At 44.5% G+C, this 21,988-nt stretch overlaps 1 protein-coding gene across 4 annotated transcripts in view; it reads right to left on the reverse strand.

Moving 5' to 3' along the window:
- ANKRD6 (ankyrin repeat domain 6) overlaps positions 1-21,988 on the reverse strand; it is a 176,670-nt gene that overhangs the window by 140,813 nt on the left and 13,869 nt on the right. The window contains exon 1 of one of the 4 annotated variants that reach the window (XM_050949262.1): positions 19,505-19,566. The exons of the other annotated variants lie outside the window; for them this stretch is intronic. The gene's annotated coding sequence lies outside the window, so the exon portion shown is untranslated. Of the gene's footprint in view, positions 1-19,504; positions 19,567-21,988 lie in introns of those variants that run through there. 4 annotated transcript variants of the gene reach the window in all.

Below are 21,988 nucleotides of genomic sequence, written 5' to 3' on the forward strand. Positions count from 1 at the left end.
AATGGAGTGGTATGCCCGTGCAGTCCGTCCTGGGGTGGCTGAGAACAATGGGGCGAAGCTAGTGCACAGCTCCTTGATTTGTCGCCGCTGCAGACGTTCCAGGGTGGTTGAGAGGTTCACCTCTTCCACGCCACCGTCTTTTTTCCCGTCGTAGTAGACACCGTCAGGCCACTCAGCATCATCTCCCTGGACTGTAAACTGACAAACCTGTAAATCTCTGGAATAGAAAGGCTTGAGAGAATTAACATGGTACACTTTAGGCTTTAGTGAGGAATTGGGAAATGCTATGAGGCAGTTTACAGTTCCCAGGCGCTCTTGGACCGTGAATGGCCCTTCCCATGATGCTTCCATCTTATGGGCCTGTTGCGCCTTCAAGACCATAACCTAGTCTCCTACCTTGAAAGAACGTTCTCTGGCATGTCTGTCATACCAGGCCTTTTGCTCTTCCTGAGCATCCTTTAGGTTCTCTCTAGCAAGGGCTAAAGAGTGTTGGAGGGTGCTTTGTAGGTTGCTTACAAAGTCCAGAATGTTAGTTCCTGGAGAAGGCGTAAACCCCTCCCATTGCTGCTTCACCAACTGTAATGGCCCCTTAACCTCGTGACCATACACAAGTTCAAATGGTGAAAACCCTAAACTGGGATGTGGTACAGCCCTGTAGGCAAACAGCAACTGCTGCAACACTAGGTCCCAATTACTGGAGAATTCGTTGATGAATTTTCGTATCATGGCCCCCAAAGTTCCATTGAACCTTTCCACCAGGCCATTGGTTTGATGGTGGTACGGGGTGGCAACCAAGTGATTCACCCCATGAGTTTCCCACAGTTTTTCCATGGTCCCTGCCAGGAAATTAGACCCTGAATCTGTAAGGATGTCAGAGGGCCAACCTACCCTGGCAAAGATGTCTGTTAGGGCCAGGCACACAGTGTTAGCCCTGGTGTTGCCTAGAGCTACTGCTTCTGGCCATCGGGTAGCAAAGTCCACTAAAGTCAGTACGTACTGCTTTCCTCTGGGCGTCTTTTTTGGGAAAGGACCCAGAATATCCACAGCTACTCGCTGAAATGGGACCTCAATTATGGGGAGTGGCTGGAGAGGGGCCTTGACCTGGTCTTGAGGCTTTCCCACTCTTTGGCATACCTCACAAGACCGGACATACTTGGCAACGTCCTTGCCCATCCCCTCCCAGTGGAAGGACTTCCCCAACCGGTCCTTGGTTCTGTTCACCCCAGCATGGCCACTGGGATGATCATGGGCTAAGCTTAAGAGCTTCCCCCGGTACTTAGTTGGAACCACCAACTGTTTTTGCGGCTGCCATTCTTCCCGGTGTCCACCAGAAAGAATTTCCTTGTATAAAAGTCCTTGGTCTATAACAAACCAGGATCGATTAGAAGAGCTGAGAGGCGGTGGGGTGCTCCGTGCCGCCGCCCAAGCTTTCTGAAGGCTGTCATCCGCTTCCTGCTCAGCCTGGAACTGTTCCCTTGAGGCTGGGGTCACCAGTTCTTCCTCAGACTGTGGACTTGGGCTTGGTCCCTCTGGAAGCAATGTAGATAATGGGGTTGTTTCCGTTGCTGGTGAACCGCTCTCCGCTGGTGCACCTGAGGTTATTTCAGGCTCTGGCTGAGCCTTTTGGGTATGGCTGTCTGTTGCTTCTGCCAGTTTTGGCTCGCTGGCGCCCTCTGGCGTTGAGTTTGAAGATGTGGTTGCAATTGCTGGTGCTGGTTGCTGTTCCAGTTCCGGGCCTGGGACTGGAGGTGTTGTGGCTGTTTCAGTGGTTGGCATGGAATCCGGGTCCACTACCTCTGTCTGGGTCTCTGGTAACACAGACGGGGCCTCTGTGGACGGTTCAGGAACAGGAATGGGTCTGGAAGCTTGCCTGGTTTGGCTACGTGTAACCATTCCCACTCTCTTGGCCCGCCTCACCTGGTTGGCCAAGTCTTCCCCCAGTAGCATGGGGATAGGATAATTGTCATAGACTGCAAAAGTCCACATTCCTGACCAGCCTTTGTACTGGACAGGCAGTTGAGCTGTAGGCAAGTCTACAGCTTGTGACATGAAGGGGTAAATTGTAACTTTGGCCTTTGGGTTGATGAATTTGGGGTCAACGAAGGATTGGTCGATAGCTGACACTTGTGCCCCTGTGTCTCTCCACGCAGTAACCTTCTTTCCGCCCACTCTCAAATTTTCCCTTCGCTCCAAGGGTATTTGAGAGGCATCCGGGCCTGGGGATCTTTGGTGTGATGGTGGTGTAATGAATTGCACTCGCATGGTGTTCTTTGGACAGTTGGCCTTGATATGTCCCAGTTCATTACACTTAAAGCATCTTCCATCTGATGGGTCACTGGGCCGAGGTGAGTTACTGGAGACTGGTGAGGTGGAAGAGTAGGGTGTCTGTGGCTTTACTTGGGTGGTATGTGGGGTCTTTGGCTGTCCTCGGTTGTAGGGTTTATGGTCTGTGTGCCCCCTGGGGTAATCGTTCCCCTTGACAGTAGCTTTCTTGCTTTCTGCCAGTTCCATCCATTTGGCTCCAATCTCCCCCGCCTCAGCGAGATCTTTGGGTTTTCCATCTTGTATGTACCGTGTGATGTCTTCAGGAACACCATCCAAGAACTGCTCCATTTGTATGAGGAGGTGCAGTTCTTCCAAGGTTTGAACATTGTTTCCTGTTATCCAGGCCTCATAGTTTTTTGCAATGTAGTAGGCGTGTTTGGGAAATGACACCTCTGGTTTCCACTTTTGGGTTCTGAAGCGCCGACGGGCATGATCTGGGGTTATCCCCATTCTGTATCTGGCCTTGGTTTGAAAAAGTTTATAGTCATTCATTTGCTGCTTAGGCATTTCAGCTGCCACTTCTGCTAAAGGTCCACTGAGCTGTGACCTTAATTCTACCATGTACTGGTCTTCGGGGATGCTGTACCCAAGACAGGCTCTTTCAAAATTTTCCAAGAAGGCCTCGGTGTCATCACCTGCCTTGTAGGTGGGAAATTTCCTGTGCTGTGGAGCAATAATTGGCGCCGGGTTGTTAGGGTTGGCTGGCACATGCAGCCCAGCTTTTGCCAAGTCCAGTTCATGTTTTCTCTGTTTTTCCTTCTCTTCATTCTCTTTTTGTTGTTTTTCCATTTCTTTTTGTTGTTTTTCCATTTCTTTTTGTTGTTTTTCCATGTCTCGGCGGTGGGCCGCCTCTTCTTCTTCTTGCTTCCTTCTGTGGGCCAACTCTTCTTCTGCTTGTTTCCTTCGGTAGGCCACCTCTTCTTCTTCTAGTTTTCGTTTGTGTGCTGCCTCTTTGGCTGCCTGTTCTCTTTGGTAGGCTGCCTGTTCTCTTTGGTAGGCTGCCTGTTCTCTTTGGTAGGCTGCCTCTCTGATCTGTTCTTCTCTTTCTTTCATCTCCATCTCTTTTTGTTTTATTTCCAGTTGTCGCCTGTGTTCAGCGTCTCTGAATTGTTCTTCGGCCTCAATTTTTGCCTTAGAAGTCATGGTTCCTGTTTTCTTGAGTTGGGGTGCCCTCCGGTGTTTATCTTCTGCACTGCAAGCTCTGTTGCCTCCTGAAGTCTGCCTAGCAACAGTGCTTTTTTCCTTTTCTTCCTCTAGCGTAAACTAGAAAAACCACTTTATTTGCATATATATAGTGCTGGTAATGACTCTCAATGGGAGTGCTATTGCATGACAAAAGACCTGTAACAGCTCCTTAATGGCTTCTTGCTTAACATGCAAGCTACAAACTGCCAGAGAGAGCAGAAAAAAAAATTCTCTCTGGTTCCCTTTTAAAACCAAACTGTTTCTCTCTGCTAAAAAGCCCTTAGCAGAGAAGAGAAAAATATAATATTCCTACTGGCTTCTGGATTCTGTCTATATCCCAACCGCTGCTACTCATATCATAACCTTAGTCCCAGATTTGGACCTTAGCGTCCAAAATATGGGGGTTAGCATGAAAACCTCCAAGCTTAGCTACCAGCTTGGACCTGGTACTTGCTGCCACCACCCAAAAAAATTAGAGTGTTTTGGGGCACTCTGGTCCCCCTGAAAAGCCTTCCCTGGGGACCCCAAGACCCAAATCCCTTGAGTCTCACAACAAAGGGAAATAATCCTTTTTCCCTTCCCCCCTCCAGGTGCTCCTGGAGAGATACACAGACACAAGCTCTGTGAATCCAAGCAGAGTGACTCCCCCTCTCCGTTCCCAGTCCTGGAAACAAAAAGCACTTTCCTCTTCACCCAGAGGAAATGCAAAATCAGGCTAGCAAATTCAACACACACAGATCTCCCCCTGATTTCTTCCTCCCACCAATTCCCTGGTGAGTATAGACTCAATTTCCCTGAAGTAAGGAAAAACTCCAACAGGTCTTGAAAGAAAGCTTTATATAAAAAAAGAAAGAAAAATACATACAAATGGTCTCTCTGTATTAAGGTGACGAAATACAGGGTCAATTGCTTAAAAGAATATTGAATAAACAGCCTTATTCAAAAAGAATACAAATCAAAGCACTCCAGCACTTATATTCATGCAAATACCAAAGAAAAGAAACCATATAACTTACTATCTGATCTCTTTGTCCTTACACTTAGAAACAGAAGACTAGAAAGCAGAAACTACTTCTCCAAAGCTCAGAGAAAGCAGGCAGACAGAAAACAAAGACTCAGACACAAACTTCCCTCCACCCAGAGTTGAAAAAATCCGGTTTCCTGATTGGTCCTCTGGTCAGGTGCTTCAGGTGAAAGAGACATTAACCCTTAGCTATCTGTTTATGACAGTCCCTTGCTCTGTTTCTCTCCCCTTCTGGGGACAGAGTGCAGTCTTCCTTGCTGGAAGAGTTCAGAGTCTTGCTGCACCTACTCGCTGGCAGCTTCTCTGCTTCTCTCACACCCCCCCTGCTTCCCTGCCACAGAGGGTTTAAAAAGGTCTCCAGCAATTGGGGCCAGCTGAACCTAACTAGTTCCCTGGTAACCCCTGTTCCAGCTGAACCTTATTTCTCCATAGCTATCTCCCCTCAATGAATAGGGAGAGGCCTTTTAACCACTCTGGGACTAATTACTACCCCTCCCTTGGTAGCCATTTGTCCTGGATTTGCCACAATTAGCATGAGAAACAATTTGTCATATACTGAGGCAGAAAGTTTTAAAAGACAGCAATATCCTTCAAATTTGTCTACTGACGTGACTCTTCATTTCTAAGAAAAATCTATTTTGAAAACAGTACAATAGTTCTGTAGAATCAAGAAGAACGTTAACTCCTTAGCACAGGGACCACATTTGTATTTGTTCGTAGAGTGCTAGTACAATGTGACCCAATCCTCATTTATACGTTGTGATTATTGTTATAAATATTTATAAAGTAAACAACCACAAGTTTTCAAGGATCTTAGGAGGAAATCGGACTATCAAAAATACTTATTTCAATTTTCACATCCACTGAGTGTAGATGAATATGTAATCAAACAACTCTCTCAACACTGTAAAACTGATTCAATGTATTTATCTCTGGATGCTCAGTAGTACCATTATACCCATATGCACACAGCTAACAAAATACCTTTTTAGCATATGAACATCTGGATCCACATGATCTTAGAATACAGCTTAGAATGAGTTTAGTAGATAAAGAATTACATATTACAGGCTGTAAAAATCATTGGGAAGTAACAACAACTTGCATGCATAATTACTGGTGTAAGCAGAGTCAGGATAAGCTCTACCCTGACATCTGGTGGAAAGAATTTCAGAGAGTGTATTTGCATAGGCACGCCTACCCTATCCCAGACTGCCGAGCTGTGGGACTGCTTGGTGACAAATGACTCACCCTTAGTTGGGCGGTACTTGCTAGACAAGGGACATGGGTTCCAAAACCCAGTGAATTGAGAGAGGCTGGGGACAGGTATTTGTGCCTGGTGGTGCAGTCTCCTTGTGGAGCCAGAAGCACCAGTTCCACCCCCTCCTCTCTCCACTGTGGAATGTCAGAGTTGATTTTTTTTATTCCCTCAAGAATCTAAATACAGGTTACTGAGCTGAACTCACTTTGGGCTAATGGTGCACTAGCACTGGGGCTCCCCCACTAAGAGCTGAGATCATTAAGAGTTGAAATCACTAAAGAGCTGAAATTACTGAGCTGAGAGCACTGAGTACTGTGCTAACTAGTGGGGGAGCCTGAAGCTATACTGTGGAACAGAGCAGCTGGCGGAGTGGAGCAGTTGTGGGGACCGCTGGAGCGGATCACGGGACAGCTGGTGGCAGCGGAGCGGATGGCAGAGCGGAGTAGCTGTGGGACGGGTGGAGCAGCCCACAGAGCGAGCGGAGCCGAGCAGTTTGCAGAGAGAACTGGAGCAGCTCATGAAGCAGAGCAGCTGGTGGAGCGGAGCAGTTTCTGAGGACAGCTGGAGGAGCAGCATGGAGCAGCTGGTAAAGCGGAGCAGTTCGTGGAGAAGGCGGAAGCAGAACCCACGGAGAGGCAGGGCAGTTGCCCCAGAACACGCAAGGTGCCCCTTTCTACCCAGGCTGGGGGGAGGGACCTCTACAGATAAACTCTTGAACTCTGGGGTGGCATTGACCAGAGACTTTTGGGTTGTTGGACTTGGGGGTGATTGGACTTGAAACCCTAAGGGGAAAAAGGACAGTGCCAAACGTACTTGGGAGGTGGGTTTTTGTTTATGGTTTGTGTTATAACCCTGTTTGTGGTGTTTCTCCAATGGGATGCCGCATTGATTCCTTCCTTTATTAAAAAGATTTTGCTACACTCAGACTCCGTGCTTGCGAGAGGGGAAGTATTGCCTCCTAGAGGCGCCCAGGGGGGTGTGGTATGTGAGTGTCCCAGGTCACTGGGTGGGGGCTCGAGCCGGTTATGCATTGTGTTACTGAAACGGAATCCCTGGATACTGAACCCGGCCCTTGTTGCTGCCAACTCAGAGGGGCAGAAGGGTTACATTGGAAAGGAACTGCCTCTCACAGGTGTGAAATCACTTGCATAGTATCTGTGCAAGGAGGATGGGAGACTGAGCTCAGCCTTTGATAAGCTGGGGTTGGTGGGGAGGCAGGGAGATTCCTCCCCAACAACCAAGGAATTTGGACTTCCCCAGGGGGAAACCTCGCCCTGCTATGCCTAATGCTTAGCTGGTTCAGTGTGGAGCTAGTTGAGTCCAGAGGGGAAAGGGCAGGGGTCTTTGAAGAGAAGCCTCCCCGTATGGACTGGGGGGGGGCAGTAGCTTCTTTTGAGTGCCCCTCATCCACAAACACAAAAGATGGGGGAGTGGAGCAGCCGGTTACCTCCAGAAGCCTGGGATAATAGGAAGGGAATCAAGGTCACCAGGCCACCCAACATCATGGGATGTTCAGCAGGTCCAATCTTGTTCTCAAAATTTGCACTGTGTACTAGTGTAATAAAAATCTTTAGAACATATAATGTTATTGCAGTATTCAAACCAAACAATATGGAATAAGAAAGTATAATTTTGTCCTTGCATCATTGGAACTCCTGAAACCGAATTCTTCGAGAATCAAGGAAGTATTTTATGGAGATGTGCCAAAGTGTGGTGTTACCCGTGCACAAGGCACTCTTGAATCAAACCAGCTTCATCAAGGAAAGCTGTTCAGAAAGATAAGGAGGAGCAATGAAAATAATTAAGAAACACAAAGACAATTTTACGGGGATGCCTCTTTTATCTACTAGGTGATGAACTAAGCATTCCAAGAAAGCCAAGCTCTCTACTAAATCTTTTGGCCTTTACACTTACCTCTAATCTGAGGGAAAAAATGAATACGAGCAATCTTAAAAATGTTCCCTGACAAGTAAAATAGAATGTAACTGTAATAGAACGTATGAAGAAAGTCCAGAATCTTTAAAACTTTAGCTAAGGTTAAGGAAGAAAGGAGAGAGTAGCAAAATATGGATCCTGAACTTCAGAAAAGCAGACTGACTCCCTTAGGGAACTGATGGGCAGGATCCCCTGGGAGGCTAATATGAGGGGGAAAGGAGTCCAGGAAAGCTGGCTGTATTTTAAAGAAGCCTTATTGAGGGTGCAGAACAAACCATCCCGATGTGGAAAAAGAATAGCAAACATGGCAGGCGACCAGGTTAGCTTAACAGTGAAATCTTTGGTGAGCTTAAACTCAAAAAGGAAGCTTACAAGAAGCGGAAACTTGGTCACATGACTAGGGAGGGGTATAAAAATACTGCTGGAGCATGCAGAGGTGTAATCAGGAAGGCCAAAACACAACTGGAGTTGCAGCTAGCAAGGGATGTGAAAGGTAACAAGAAGGGTTTCTACAGGTATGTTAGCAACAAGGAGGAGGTCAGGGCAAGTATGGGACCCTTAATGAATGGGGGAGGCAACCTAGTGATAGATGATGTGGAAAAAGCTGAAGTACTCAATGCTTTTTTTGCCTCGGTCTTCGCAGGCAAGGTCAGCTCCCATACTGCTGTCCTGGGCCACACAGTATGAGGAGGAGGTGAGCAGCCTCAGTGCTGAAAGAACAGGTTAAGGACTATTTAGAAGAGATGGACATGCACAAGTCCATGAGTCCAGATCTAATGCATCTGACGGTGCTGAGGGAATTGGCTGATGTGATTGCAGAGCCATTGGCCATTATCTCTGAAAACTCATGGTGATCGGGGGAGGTCCCAGATGATTGGAAAATGGCAAATATAGTGCCCATCTTTAAAAAAGGGAAGAGTGAAAACCCGGGGAACTAGAGACCTGTCAGGCTTACCTCAGTCCCTGGAAAAATCATACAGCAGGTCCTCAAGGAATCCATTTTGAAGCACTTGAAGGAAAGGAAGGTGATCAGAAACAGTCAACATGGATTCACCAAAGGCAAGTCATGCCTGACCAACCTGATTGCCTTCTATGATGAGATAACTGGCTCTGTGGATAGGGGGAAAGCAGTGGACGTGATATATCTTGAGTTTAGCAAAGCTTTTGATAAAGTCTCCCGCAGTATTCTTGCCAGCAAGTATAGACTGGATTAATGGACTATAAGGTGGATAGAAAGCTGGCTAGATTGTCAGGCTCAATAGGTAGCAATCAATGGCTTGATGTGTAGCTGGCAGCCAGTATCAAGTGGAGTGCCCTAGGGGTTGGTCCTGGGGCCAGTTTTGTTCAACATCTTTATTAATTATCTGGATGATGGGATGGATTGCACGCTCAGCAAGTTTGCAGATGACACTAATCTGGGGGAAGAGGTAGATATGCTGGAGGGTAGGGATAGGGTCCAGAGTAACCTAGACAAATTGGAGGATTGAGCTAAAAGAAATCTGATGAGGTTCAACAAGGACAAGTGCAGAGTCCTGCACTTAAGACAGAAGAATCCCATGCACCTCTACAGGTTGGGGACCAACTGGCTCAGCAGCAGTTCTGCAGAAAAGGACCCGGGGATTACTGTGGATGAGAAGCTGGATATGAGTCAGCAGTGTGCCCTTGTTGCCAAGAAGGCTAACAGACTATTGGGCTGTATTAGTAGGAGCACTGCCAACAGATCGAGGAAAGTGATTATTCCCCTCTATTCGGCACTGGTGAGGCCACATCTGGAGTATTGCGTCCAGTTTTGGGCCCCCACTACAGAAAGGATGTGGACAAATTGGAGAGAGTCCAGCAGAGAGCAATGAAAATGATCAGGGGGCTGGGGCACATGATTTATGAGGAGAGGCTGAGGGAACTGGGCTTGTTTAGTCTACAGAAGAAAAGAGTGAGGGGGGATTTTATAGCTGCCTTCAACTACCTGAAGGGGGATGGAAGCAAAGAGGATGGAGCTCGGCTGTTCTCAGTAGTGGCACATGACAGATAAATGAGCAAGCTGCAGTGGGGGAGGTCTGGGTTGGATATTAAGAACCACTATTTCACTAGGAGGGTGGTACTCAAATGTGTTACCTAGGGAGGTGGTGGAATCTCTATCCTTAGAGATTTTTAAGACCTGGCTTGACAAAGCCCTGGCTGGGATAATTTAGTTGGTGTTGGTCTCGCTTTGAGCATGGGGTTGGACTAGATGACCTCATGAGGTCTCTTTCAACCCTAATCTTCTATGATTCAAATAAAAAAAAGTAAATATAGCATTCGTTTAAAAGGAAGAATACCTTCCTTGCCTGTTCAGTTATAAATAAATGATTCCAATTCCAGTTATACAATGGCTGAAATTATAATTTTTTCATTCCAGCACTGGGTATTACGTATCTGTCTGGGTCAGCGGCTGCATTTTTAGCATAAAGCAGTATCAATATCATATATTCCTCACTTTAGATACCATAAAACATAGTGGCAAAAAAGCCCCTCAAGTAAAAGAATATTCTCATTATGCAGAAAGTCAAGTACTTTGCCTACTGACTACGTACACTTAATAAAAGCAGTCCAGCACATCACTACAGGAAATAGTGAAAGCATTATTTTTGTAGCTATGCTAAGATTTTGTTGCACAACTGGCACATTAATTTTGTGTTCTAGATATACTACACATTATGAATCAAAATGTTTGAAGACTATACATAACTCCTATATTATTTCAGAGTTTAAATACATACTCAAAATAATTGCCAAATTACACGTTTTTCATATGTTATGGACAAAAATCGCATGTAATTACTTTGACAGAACTCCATTTACACTTCAAAAGATTTGTTTACAGCAAAAAAAATTATTTAAATAGCAGTAGCTTACGTATTTATTCTGGAATCTAACACGGAATATATGGCATAGTACTATACTTTCCAATTTGCAAAGTTGTATTTTCTAGATAAAAAAATACAGTAAAAGCTGTGTTATCTGGCACTTTACCAACCAGAGAGCTCTATAATCCGGCATTGCTAATCTTTATAGAAAGTCTGGTTTATAGTCTGGTTGGTGCAGGGCCAGCAGGCTTCCTACCTGGCTCCATGTAGCCCCCCACAAGTGGCGACACGTCCCTGCTGCTCCTAGGCAGAGGCCTGGCTAGGTGGCTGTGCACGCTGCCTCCGCCCACAGGTGCTGCCCCTGCAGCTCACATTAGCTGTGGTTCCCAACTAATGAGAGCTGTGGAGCCAGCGCTCAGGGCAGGGAGGCAGCAAGCAGAACCGCCTGTCACACCTCCATCTAGGAGCAGCAGGGAGAGGTCGACGCTTGCGGGGAGCTGCCCAAGGTGAGCGCCCCCCAGTCCAGCACCTCAAAACCACTCCTTTGCCCCAACCCTCTTCCGAGACCCCTCCTGCACCCAAACTCCCTCCCAGAGCGCTCGCCCCATACCCCCTCCTGCACCCCAACCTCACAACCAAACTCCGTCCTCTTAGTTAACTAGAATTTTTCCCTTACCAGCACCCCCCATCCTCCCAACATGGCAGATAAAAAAACTGCTCATTTTTGATATCTTAAGTCGTATATAGAAGGCTTGAAATGTTGGTTTCATTTCAATTTAAAATACAAAGTTTTCCTTTTTATGTTTTCCTAGAAATATTAGGAAAGTGAAATCTTGTCTTCCTTTCTCATTACTGAGAGTGCGAGAAAGGGAGGGAAATTAGGAAAATGTATCTGTACTTATCTGAAAATTTCCTCTTTGAATAAGGTCCACATATCTATTACAATGAGTACTTCAGCATGTTTACAAGCCTGGGGGTAGAACCAGACCTGTCAGTCACTGGCAGCAGGAGACTATTCTGCCTCCTGTTCCCTCCAGCTGAGATAATTTCCACAGCAGGTATAATTCAAATCTACTTTCCAAATTTAGATTGTGTTAAACATACTTTGAGGAAAAAGAGAACAATTTATTTTACTGCAGAACATGGTAACTAATGGTGAACTAATGGCCATGTAGCTGACATGACTAAGCTGTGCTGCAATTATCAGTGCTCCTGAAGACTGGACTTTGATGCTTTAGTGAAGGAAGAATATTTCTTGAATTAATTTAAGGAACAAATGTCATGACAGTTGTGAGAACTACCTGTCTGAATTAAAAATACAATTACCCCTTTTGACCAGAATCATTAGGCACAAATTCTCTTGTAAGTTGTTGCTCCAATTAAGGAGGAGAAATTGGTGATGATGGAGTCAGGTGTTTCTTTGATGCAATCCTGTTTATTTACAAAGAATATACATAAAGTCCTGTTTCCATGAACACTGCAGGAAATGAACAAGAAGAGACAGTTTCTTTGCTCACAGTTCCAATCCCCTTTTCCAGTTAGCCCAAAATCACTCTCAGATTTTCTCAGGGCCACATTCCCAGTGCTCATTCTGAATGCGTCCTTAGCTTTAGTCTGCCTCTTCTCTGCCAACTTGTCTGGTGTTTTTCCTGCTTCTCTCTTCACAAAACAATAGTCAGAGGAACTCTTCTGCTCACATGTGCCAGGCAGGTGCCTTTGTCTTTGGCAGTGATGTGTGCCTGTGTTTGGGGTACAGGCCACTATTATTTCAGATCTCTGGTTCCATAAAGGACGCACGTGTTTCTTACAACAATCTTAAATGAAGGGCGGCAGTTACACTCAACCTACATGATCACAGACACACCCTCTCCCGCATCTCAGCTTTGCCCACTGTCCTGGTTGAGCTTACAGTGGTGACACCCTAAACATCCATCTCAGGCAAAGGCCAAAGCACATCAACAGCAATGCACCCCTGTAAGGATAAGGCCTTTTCCCGTAGCCATATTGTAAGGCCTGAGGTCCTTTGTCTGCAGCCATATTAGGAGAGCAGAAACCAGAAAGTCACATCCTCACATTCCATCTAAATCACATTACAACAATGTAATATCAAGCTGTTAAAAGGCGATCCTGTCCTAATAGTACACACCATCACCAGATGAAGAAACAGATCTTAAGATGGTTAAAGAAAACTTTGTTTGATGGCATCCTTTTTGGCAGGAAATCACTTAGCAACAAGTTGTGGTTGTGAAATCCCTACTTCTTTATTGTTTTGTCTTTATGGTCTCCATTTCTCTATTGTTTACTTGTATGGTCTCTGTCTGGTTCTTTGATTGTTTCTGTTACATAACTAATTTTGCTAGGTGTAAATCAATTAAGATGGTGGGGTATGATTGGTTAAAGAATTATTTTACAATATGTTAGGATTGGTGAGTAATATTTTAGTAAAATGATTGGTTAAGTATAGCTAAGCAGGACTTAAATTCACTATATAAATTCAAGTATCAGAGGGGTAACCATGTTAGCCTGAATCCACAAAAACAACGAGGAGTTCGGTGGCACCTTAAAGACTAACAGATTTATTTGGGCATAAGCTTTCGTGGGTAAAAAACCCACTTCTTCAGATGCATGGCATATAAACTAGAGTCCAAAAAGGAGAAGGAGACCAGCAGAAGAACAACAAGAAGGAAAGAAAGACCTGAAAGAAGAACTCACAAGATCAAAACTGCTAAGAATCCTGCATGACCGTGACATGCAGCAACCAGAATCCAAACAAGACTGACCTTGCCTGGCCAACAGGTAAAGTCCACCTGCATGAGGAGGATTGGTGAGCATACACATACTAAACATACAGTGCTATTCTGCTTGGTAATTGTTAATAAATAGAGGATAAGGATATTACTGTGTAAGGCTTTTTCACTGGTAAAAGGTCTTGCAAACCCACAGAAGAGTATACCCTGAGCCCTAAGAATTGGGCAAGGGTGGGTATTTAAATTAACCAGATTACACCTTGGGAAAAGTTAGGTGCCTTTCGCCTGGAGCCCTAGGAACTGGGAAAAGGTGGTGGTGCCTAAATTAGCAAGATTACACCTTGAGCCCACAGAAGGGTAAAGGTGGATACCCTAGTGTGTGTGTAACAGAGAATTTTGTGCGGGTAACAACCCATTGGTGTCCCCACAAGATACTGCTGTCTTAAACACATCTCCTTTGCAATGTAAGCATCACATTTTCCCCAACAGAATTTTTCTCTAATCTTGAACAAGGTTTTTACAACTTCAAAATGTCCAGCGGTTTTAAAATCATGACATAATCAAAGGACCTTTTTCAATGAATCTGATACAACCAACTGATACTTGAACTCATCACCCACCGGTTTTTCCACATCTCCTACAAGAAGCTCCAGAGAAGGAAGATCTGATTGAGCAGTTGGCCACTGTGGAGGCAGAAAAAACTGGTGGGAACTTCAGGAGGTTGGACATTTCCCTCTGCCAGTGACAGACAAGTCAGGGCTTGCTCCCAAGTGGCCCATTGTAACAAATCTGTGGACCTTAGCATGAAGAAGAAACTTTTTGGATGAGTCAAAAATACATAGCAGCAGCTTTTTCAGTCATTAATTAGAGAGGCAATGATGGTGAGTTCTTAACAAAATGAGTTTTTCTCCAAATGTTTCTGTTAAATAGGAGCTAACAAACAAAAAAATAGAGAGAGTTTTTAAATAATGGAATAAAAATCACATCTCTTTTTAAGGTTTCTTTTCTTTGACCCTTACAATGTCACATAATCCTAATAGTTCTCCAGTTTTCTATAGTCTTCCAGGATACTGTTACACCTTCAAGAATGGAGTTTGAAAGATAAGTTTATTAAATTTAGTTCTGACCTCTGAGGAACTTACTTCCAAAGTGTGGTAGAACTTGCCAATGTAACAGGCACTCACTTCTCTCAGCTGCCTGAAAACACTCGACACTCAAGTGCCCCAACCTGTTTTTAAAACAACTCCCATTTCTATGCTTACATAATACTTCACACATCTATGAACAAAAACAAATACATTTACTACAGATATTATATTTTTCCATTTGCACTTCACATCCATTGCACCATTTGCCTTTCTCCCTGGGCTAAATCCATTAATCCTTCTGATTTATCCAGACCAGAGCATAAGGAGGTGTCACAAGACAATAATTAACAACTTCTCCCCCCTACACAAAAGAAGGCAACAAAAGACCTAGTAACAAAGATTTAGTGCCTCAGTGAAAAGCTCTGATTTTACAAGATTCATCACAAACAAAGTCCTTTATTCAGTATCAGTCTTGGCATTTTTGTCTCTCTCTCACACACAGACACTCTCTGGAATGTGTTGCAGACTACTGAGCGAGAAAGAGGATAATTAGTGACACAGCAGAAAAAAAGTGAAAAAAGCAGTTCTGAACTCAATCCTGCACCTACTGTAGTGAATGGGATTTCTGCTATCGATACCAGCGTGGACAATGGTGATATAGTCTACTTAGATTTTCAGAAAGCCTTTGACAAGGTCCTTCACCAAAGGCTCTTAAGCAAAGTAAACTGTCATGGGATAAGAGGGAAGGTCCTCTCATGGATTGGTAACTGGTTAAAAGATAGGAAACAAAGGGTAGGAATAAATGGTCAGTTTTCAGAAATGGAAAGAGGTACATAGCGGTGTCCCCAGGAGTCTGTACAGGGACCAGTACTATTCAACATATTCATAAATGATCTGGAAATGGGTTAATAATGAGGTGGCAAAATTTGAGATGATACAAAACTACTCAAGATAGTTAAGTCCCAGGCAGACTGCAAAGAGTTACAAAGGGATCTCACAAAACTGGGTGACTGGGTGACAAATGGCAGGTGAAATTCAATGTTGATAATGCAAAGTAATGCACATTGGAAAACATAATCCCAACTGTACATATAAAATGAATGGAACTAAATTAACTGTTACCACTCAAGAAAGAGATCTTGGATTCATTGTGGATAGTTCTCTGAAAACATCCACTCACTGTGCAGCAGCAGTCAAAAAAAAACTAACAGAATATGAAGAAAGGGATAGATAATAAGATAGAAAATATCATATTGTCATTATATAAATCCATGGTACACCCACATCTTGAATACTGAGTGCAGATGTGATCACTCCATCTCAGAAAAGATATATTGGAACTGGAAAAGGTACAGAAAATAGCAACAAAAATGATTAGGGGTATGGAACAGCTTAATAAGACGGGGACTTTTCAGCTTGGAAAAGAAACAACTAAGGGGGGGATATGATAGAGGTCTATAAAATCAGACTGGTGTGAAGAAAGTAAATAAGGAAGTGTTATTTACTCCCTATAATTCAAGAAATAGGGGTCACCAAATGAAGTTAATAGACAGTTAAAAAACAAACAAAAGGAAGTATTTCTTCACACAATGCACAGTCAACCTGTGGAGCTCTTTGCTAGAGGATGTTGTGAAGACCAAGACTATAACAGAGTTCAAAAAAGAACTAGATAAATTCATGGAGGATAGTCCATCAATGGCTATTAGCCAGGATGGGCAGGGTTGGTGTCCCTAGCCTGTTTCAATGGGCAACAGAGGATGGATCACTTGATGATTACCTGTTCTGTTCATTCCCTCTGAAGCACCTGGCATTGGCCACTGTTGGAAGACAGGATACTAGGCTAGATGGATCTTTGATCTGACCCAGTATGGCCGTTCTTATATTCTTATGTTACAGAATTGCTAAAAGGTCTATTTCTGCAAACATCCGATAATACTGATCTAGAAATTATCTAGTGAAGTGACTGAACGGTGGGCTCTACTATTATAATTTCAGGGAGACTAGAACTTGGACTCAATAGATTTAAGGAGTTGGACCGGGGTGAAAGAAGAAATAAGGCTTACCAGTACGGGGCTAGGTTGGGGCCGGCTCTGGCCCCCAGAAAGCAGGGCCTTGGGCGGAACGGGCGCGGATGGGAGGGTCAGAGCCAGCCCTGGTCCGCCCTGTACCGGTAAGTGCCCTCCCCCTCCCTCTCCCCCACTGGGGTAGCAGCAGCAACCGGGGGCTCCAGCAGCAGTTTAAAGGGCCCTGGGCTCGGCCGCGGTTACCGCCCTGCTGGAGTCGCTGCCGCTGCTACCCCAGGGCTCTGGTAGCAAGTCTCCAGGGGCTATTTAAAGGGCCCAGGACTCCCCTGCTTCTACCGCCCCAGGCCTTTAAATAGCCCGTGGAGCCCTGGGGTAGTGGCGGCGGGGCTCCGGCGGCTATTTAAAGGGCCTGGGGCATAAAGGCAGCGGGAGCCCCGGGTCTTTATATAACCCTTAGAGCCCCGTCACTACTCCAGAGCTCCAGCAGCAGGGCTCTGGCAGCAATTTAAAGGGCCTGGGGCTCGAGCCGCTGCTGGGAACCCAAGGCCCTTTAAATTGCCACCTGGGGAAGCCGGGCCACCCCAGTATGGCACATCAGCTCTTGCCAATATGCTGTACTGGGGCATACCGGCTTACTTTCACCTCTGAGTGGGACCTAAAAAACTTCTCTCAATTTCCTTAGGAAAATACTCTCCTTGAGGAGGTCTGTCCTCTTTTCCAGGACTGTATGTTGATTTAAAAAACAAAAACAAAAACCCTCTACTTCTGAAAGCCATGGGAATATGTATCTTTCTCGTCTCCCAGCAACCTCAAGCTATCATCATTCAGAGCTGTACTTTTTAAGAAAGCCTGATCAAAAGCCCATTGAGGTCGATGGAAAAAACTCCCACTGATTTCAATAGGCTTAGGACCGGGGCCACAGAACCAAAAGGAACAAGATGTTTCTACCAGGTCAAATATGATGGCTGAATTTTAAAGAGAAATGGATAACTGTGTAACCCTTCTGCCTGTCTGAGCTGGCAGCAACAAGGGCTGGGTTCAGTATCTAGGGGTTCCATTTCAATAACGCAATGCAAAATTGGCTCGAGCTCTCACCCAGTGATCTGGGACAATTACATACCATCCCCCGGGCGCCTCTAAGAGGCAATACTTCCCCTCCTGCAAGCATGGAGTCTGAGTCTAGCAAAATCCTTTTAATCAAGGAGGAAAACAATGCAGCATTATGTTGGGGAAACACCACAAATAGGATTCATAACACAAACCATGAGCAAAAGACCCATCCCCGAGTAAGTTTAGCAGTGTCTTTTTCCCCTCAGGGTCTTAAGTCCAGCAATCCAAAAATCACCCAGAAGTTCAACAACACAAAAGTCTCTGTCCCTGGTCAGTGCAGCCCCAGAGTTCAAAAGTTTATCTGCAGAGTTTTACCTCCCAGCCTGGGTGGCAATGGGGGAGGGGGCATGGGATGTTAAGGGGCATCTTACGTGGTCCAAGGCCGACTGCCCCACCCCTCTGGGGGGTTCTGCTGCAGCCTTCACCGTGAACCACTCCGCCAGCCGCTCCACTCCACACAGCTGTCCCATGAGCCACTTCTGCTGTGCCGCGAACTGCTTTGCCAGTCACTCTGCAATATATCTTCAGGCCCCCTCACCACTTAACACAACACTCAGTAATATCAGCTCTTCAGTGATTTCAGCCTATAGTAGGGGAGCCTCAGTGCTGGTGCACCATTGGCTCAAAGTGAATTCAGCTCAGTAGCCTGTGACTAGACTCCTAATGGAATCAAAATTAGCTCTGATATTCTACAGTGGAGAGAGAAGTGGGTGCAGTTGGTGTTTCAGTGCCTTAAAAGAGGCCCATACTATTAGGTACAAATACCTGTCCCAGCATCTCTGAATTCACTGGGTTGTGGAACCCATATCCCTCATCTAGCAAGTGCTACTTAGTTGATGGCAAGTCCCTCTGTCATAAAACAGTTCCATTGTGCTTGATTCACATAATCAGGGTAACAACACTTTATTCTTCCTGCCCAATAACAGAGGATCCGACAGGAGCCAAAGTGACCATTTGGGCTGCTGTGGACTCATGCTAGGTGGGGTGGGTGTGCCTATGCAAACAAGATCAGCCTCTGAAGTTCTTTTCCACAATTGGCCACCAGATGTCAGGGTACAGGTCATTCTGACCCTGCTTACAATTGCATAATCATTAACATTTACAGCTGTGCATGCTACTGGACAGATTCTGACAGATGTTTACATTCAGCAGTACCTTCCTCTATAAGCCTCCATTTGTGGAGTAAGATTCTAGTCAGTATGAGAAAGGGTGACAGAATTTGATCCTCATATAATATGAGTAATTTGAATCTTATGCTTAGGAATGCGAATTGATCATTTTCATATATCAGGAAGGATTTCCCATAAAGATCCTGCCTCCATGTACAGTGCTATAGTTAAGGTATTAAAATGGAAAATATGGAGAGGGCCAGCTTTATATATAGCTTTATGTGTACGGCGAAGTCATGCAACAGAGAACATTAAAAGAAAACAAAAGTACACAGAAACGGATATACAAGAAAACACCCTATTTTGCTTTATGAATTAGTTGGTTATAATTACAAATGAGAAAGCTAAAAAAAATATAGCTGTCAAAGTTCACTCTTGAAAAAGTCAACGCTAACTTTGAAAAGTCAATCACACAAAAGTTAGAAATTGCTAGAATTAAGTGATGCAACTTTGGTTCTAGCAATCTTTCTCTTGGGTTTAAATTCAATGCCTCTGCATCATTCACTGTCCACCCTAGACAGTGAGACAGGGGTCCTGTGGAGCAAAGACTAACCAGCTATTAAAAAACTGATCTTTAATATATTTTTAATATGATTTCTTAGGATTTGTACAAAGAAACCTCCCAAAATGGCATCATGTGGAACCACAGTGACCCACCTCTAGAGTCATCAGCAGGGTTTAAACCCAGATCTCTGCCACTTGAGCTAAGGAGTAACTGATAGCTACTGTGGGCCATTACCCTTTAATATAGACCATGCACTCCACAGGAATGAGACAAACATTTTGCCTGTACTTTACACAAGTATTTGCTAGACAGGCGAATTTCGGAAATCAAATTCTTGGGTTCTTTTCTGGACTCTGGAGGAGAATGGAGTGTAGTAGTTACATGAAGCATAGCCAAGCACGTAAGTTTAGCACTTTCATCCTGAAAGGCAGTGTAGATGTAGACAAGACTTGGATCTTCCACTTTAGAGATAGAGTTCTAATTCTCAACTCTGCCTGGGGTGACATTTTGCCTCTCAATTACTCCATCTGCAAAATGGGGAAAAATATATTTGCCTGACTTCTAAAGTAGAAGTATAAAGCCTGGTTCAATAATAAAGGGTGGCAAATTATATAGATTTATTAACACTAATCAGGTGAAGAGCTGGCCTACGTTGCTACTGTGTCTCATCTGGAACTCAAGTTCTGTGGAGCTTGGAGCATGCTCAATAGAAACAGAATTTTTCAGAGCTTTTAGCAGCAAGCCTCTAAAAAGTTCTATTGAGCATGTGCAAATGGAGATCATAAGAAAGAGATACCTTGGCCAAATCTATGGGGATTTTTGTGGGGCAGCTAAAGGCGCTACTCTAACCCCTGCAGTATCCCTTTGCCAAATTTCAAGTTCCTGCTCCAAGATACTAAAGTCCTTCAAATAAACTATACAGGAAACTTTTAACATTAACCATTATCTATGTTCACCAACCCATATTCTCTGAGACAGCTGAGCCACTTTTGGTTAAAACTTTCAAAAAAATTAGCCTGAGGTAGAAAGCAAATATGGGAAAATTCAGCCCAAACTATTAAAGTTTGGCAAAGTTATAAACAACTGAAAACAGAGGCTTACAATGAAAAGTGTTAGGCAACCTCAACTACAGGTGTTGCTGCTATTTCCATCTGTAGTGATCTCTTCAAGTCTCCTCTTCCAGGATGTTTTGCACCCTAGGTGAAACTTCCACCTTGCGCCACTCCCCTCTGCGCCCCTGCCCTGAGGTGCCCCCCCTCCGCGGCAGCTCCCCCATCCGCCCTGAGGAGCCCCCTCCCCCATGGCAGCTCCCCACCCTCCACCCTGAGGTACCCACTCCGCCCCAGCTCACCCCTGCTCCGTGCATGAGCACCCCGAGCATGCCCTCGCTGCTTCACTTCTCCTGCCTCCCAGGCTTGCGGCGCAAATCAGCAAGCCTGGGAGGTGGGAGAAGTGAAGCAGCCATGGCGTGCTGGGGAGGAGGCGGGGCAGGGGTGAGCTGGGGCAGGGAGTTCCCCTGGTGCCACTTCCCTCCCTTACTTGCTGCAGGTGGCCCTCCCCATGCTCCTCTGCCCCAGTTCCCTCTGCCTAAATGCTGGCGGTGACAGGAGCGGCTGAATATCTGGCCGCCGTGGTTGCTGCCAAAGAAAATGGCGCCTCCCAAATCCCAGGGCCCTAGGAGACCGCCTACTTTGCCTAAATGGTTGCACCAGCCCTGGCTGACAGGCATAAATGAAGTGAATGAATGAGAGACCATGCATTTCACATTGTTTTTCTTTAACTCTTCAAGTTTTATCCAACTCCCTTTCCTGCAGGGCTCAAATAAAGCTCAGTTAATTTCAGCCTACATCTTGGGCTCATTTCACCTCCATTTAACAAACCTTCCCTAGACTAGGCAAGAGGGCTTATTGACATAGCTGTTCACATGTTCATGGGATTGCATAACAGTTATGTTCTCAAGTGAGCAACTCTTCATACTTCTCAAAAGTACTTAAAATCCATTACATATAATGGTTTTCCCAAAGCAGTTTTCAATAGATTTGAGGTCTGGGCAGAAATGCACATGCCTTGTTCAGCCTATTGTTGTGAAACCTATTAAAACCACTTAAACATAGTGGTTATGCAAAAATCTCTACTTTTAGCAAAGTAGGCGGAACAGCTAAAATAAACGGATTTACAATTTTAGTTCTCACACAACAATTAAAGTAAAGATTGCAAGGAGTACCATATACCAAAGTCCTCGATATTTTTTTACTTCCTCTAAAATTTGGAATTAAAATCTCTGCTGGTGCATCTCTCTCTCTACATATATATATATATATATATATATATATATATATATATATATATATATATATATATATATATATATATATATATATATATATATATATATATATATATATATATATATATGCATTTATAGTGCACTCATCCGAACATTTGCAAAAGTCTATATACATGTAACTCAAGCAAGATCTAATAATATAATTTGTGTGCATGCACATGCACTAAAAAAATTAAACATACTATCCTGAAGTAGAATAAAAATATTTTTACAGTCAGATATCACAATTATTTTTTTCTTTTCTTCATAAATTAAACCAGTTATTTTAATGCATTTTTACATTCAAAATGCCCCTTAGGTTCTATGAAGACATACTGACAGGTGAGCTAGATCTGCATAAATGCAAATTTCTGTTTTGTTGTCTGGGTTTGGGAAAGTTTGGGGCTGGGCTGGGCTGGATTATGCAACAGTGTCCTAGGAATTTA

This window comes from Gopherus flavomarginatus, chromosome 4 (genome assembly GCF_025201925.1).
Source record: "Gopherus flavomarginatus isolate rGopFla2 chromosome 4, rGopFla2.mat.asm, whole genome shotgun sequence".
Lineage (NCBI taxonomy): Eukaryota > Metazoa > Chordata > Testudines > Testudinidae > Gopherus > Gopherus flavomarginatus.